This window comes from Nyctereutes procyonoides, unplaced genomic scaffold, assembly GCF_905146905.1.
Source record: "Nyctereutes procyonoides isolate TBG_1078 unplaced genomic scaffold, NYPRO_anot_genome, whole genome shotgun sequence".
Taxonomy (NCBI): domain Eukaryota; kingdom Metazoa; phylum Chordata; class Mammalia; order Carnivora; family Canidae; genus Nyctereutes; species Nyctereutes procyonoides.
Genome location: NW_026575126.1, coordinates 58,386,420 through 58,389,053, shown reverse-complemented (window position 1 = coordinate 58,389,053; position 2,634 = coordinate 58,386,420). Strand labels below are relative to the sequence as shown.

The 2,634-nt window shown below is 38.2% G+C and overlaps 1 pseudogene; it reads left to right on the top strand.

Moving 5' to 3' along the window:
- The first annotated feature begins 966 nt into the window (after positions 1–966).
- Positions 967–1,048, top strand: LOC129520371 (U4 spliceosomal RNA; annotated as a pseudogene).
- The last annotated feature ends 1,586 nt before the right edge of the window (positions 1,049–2,634 follow it).

Genomic DNA, 2,634 nt, shown 5'->3' with positions numbered 1-2,634 from the left:
ATTCTTTCTACCTCTTTCCTAGGCTCTCAATTCCTCAGTTCTCTAATGAGGCCCTGAGAAAGATCCCCATTCTGCTCTTTCCTAGATGCTACTCCCTTATACTCGAGATGCTTCCTGTCCTATCCAGACCTTGTCCAAAGCACATCCATTTTGGATGTGACCCAAGGCTCCCATAGGCAAAGACCCTTTGAAGCCAAATGGGTTAACTGGGGGAACAGGGCTGAACAGGAAGACAGAGGCTACTACCTAGAGGGAGATTCCAGGTTATATCACAGGGAAGATAAGCCTGCAGAGTACAGTGAACTCTCTGAGTTGAAGAGATGGATTTGGGAGTCTGGGAAGGCCAAAGCAAAGCAGCTGGAGTTCACAGGGTAGAGTACTGGATAAGAGAGCATCATGGAGAGAAAGAAGAGGGAGACAGAGAAAAAGAGAAGGAGATATGGGGGTAGAGGATCACCCACTCCAGTCTTCACTTGCCTAATCTTCAACATGTGTGTATCAGGAAATCCTCTAAGATCGGGGAAACAACCACTTGAAAAGATTCGAGGAGCCATCACTGGAGTTCCCACAGGGCTGGGTATAATTTCTGTTCCCATCAGCCAAACTTCATAAAAATTACAAATCATTGGGTAAAAAGAATACTCAGTAGTCCTGCCTAACAGTTTAAAAGTAAAGCCCCGGGGATCCCTGGGTGGCGCAGCGGTTTAGCGCCTGCCTTTGGCCCAGGGCGCGATCCTGGAGACCCGGGATCGAATCCCACGTCAGGCTCCTGGTGCATGGAGCCTGCTTCTCCCTCTGCCTGTGTCTCTGCCTCTCTCTCTCTATCTGTGTGACAGTCATAAATAAATAAAAATTTTAAAAAAAGTAAAGCCCCCTCGAAAGATCAAATTGTCCCAAATGTAAATTTATAGCATCCCTGAACAAAGCACAAGAATATTTATAGGAGTTAAAATATTTTCAGCACCCAGCTTTGTGCAGTGGCAGTATCGTAGCCAATGAAGTTTATCTGAGGCGCGATTATTGCTAATTGAAAATATTTCCAGCACCCAACAAAATCCATAATAGTCTGGCATTCAACAACAAAATTACCAAGAATGCAAAGAAGTAGGAGAGCGTGAACCATAGTGAGGAGGAATATCAATAAATTAAAACCAATTGATAGATGAAACACATGATATAATTAGCAGAAAAAGACATTAAAAGCATTATTATAACTGTTTTCCATATATTCAAGGAGCTAGGAGAAAGATTATGTACATTAAGTAGAGATATGTAAGATATAGAAAGAGGTGTTACTAGATAAAATTCAATATGCTTAGTTAAATCTGAATTTCAGATAAATGATGAGTGATTTTTTTTTTAGGTGTAAGTGTACCTTCAAATACCACATATAACATACACATGCTAAAAATCATTCATGATTAATCTGAAATTCAATATAAATTTGCATCTTATATTTTTATTTACTAAATCTGGCAATCGAAAAAAGACTCAGATTGAACTTCCAGAGATAAAATCCACAGTGACTGTGGTATGGATGTATACACCCACTGAATGGAATTAAGAGCAGATTGGACTTTGTAGAAGAAAAGATAAAAGAACTTGAAGACATAGCAATAAAAACTCTCCAAAATAAAAGAGAGAAGAGGGCTAGAAAAAAATAGAGAACAGTAACCTAATAAATACACATTTAATTGGAGTGGGTGCCTAAAGGGCCAAAGGGGATAAAAGAGTATGCAAAAATAATAAGCACAAATATTCCAAATCTGACAGAAACTTTGAAGCCCTAGACAGAGTGAGAGAAGGTATATATCACCAATATCAAGAATGAAGAAGGTGGAATTATGGAATCATTGTAGACTTTATAGTTACTAAAAGGATAGGTGAATAATGCTATTTTGATACATTTGACAATGCAGATAAAATGGAAAAGTCCCTTTCAAGAGACAAACGAGCAAAGCTTTCAAGAAAAAACTACAATCAGAATAATATTTTTTTAAAAAAGATTTTATTTGTTCATGAGAAACACACACACACACACAGAGCCAGAGACACAGGCAGTTAGAAAGCCAGGCTCCATGCAGGGAGCCAGATATGAGACTCGATTCCGGGACTCCAGGATCACGCCCTGGGCTGAAGGCAGGCACTTAACCGCTGAGCTACCCAGGAGTCCCCAATCAGAATAATCATATCTCTCAAAGAAATTGAACTCGCACTTAAAACAAAGAAAACTTCAGGTCCAGATGGTTTATTTGGTGAATTCTATCAAACACTCAGGATCTTCCAGAAAACAGAGGAGGAGGAGGAAACACATTCCAACTCATTCTGTAAGGTCAGAATGACCCTAATACAAAAACCAGACACAAAAAACCATCACATGATTTAAAAAAGTACAGAACAATGTCTCTCATGAGCTCTAATGAAAAGCTCTTAACAAAAAGAGAGCAAACAGAATTTAAAAATATATAAAAGACTAATACATGGTGACCTAATGGAGTTTATTCCAGAATTGCAAAATTAGTTTAACATTAAAAATTCTCTCAATTCAATTTAGCATATTAATAGTCTATACAAAAAAATCATCAAAATAGTTGTGAAAGCTTTTGATAAAATCCAACAGCCATTCCTTAAAAA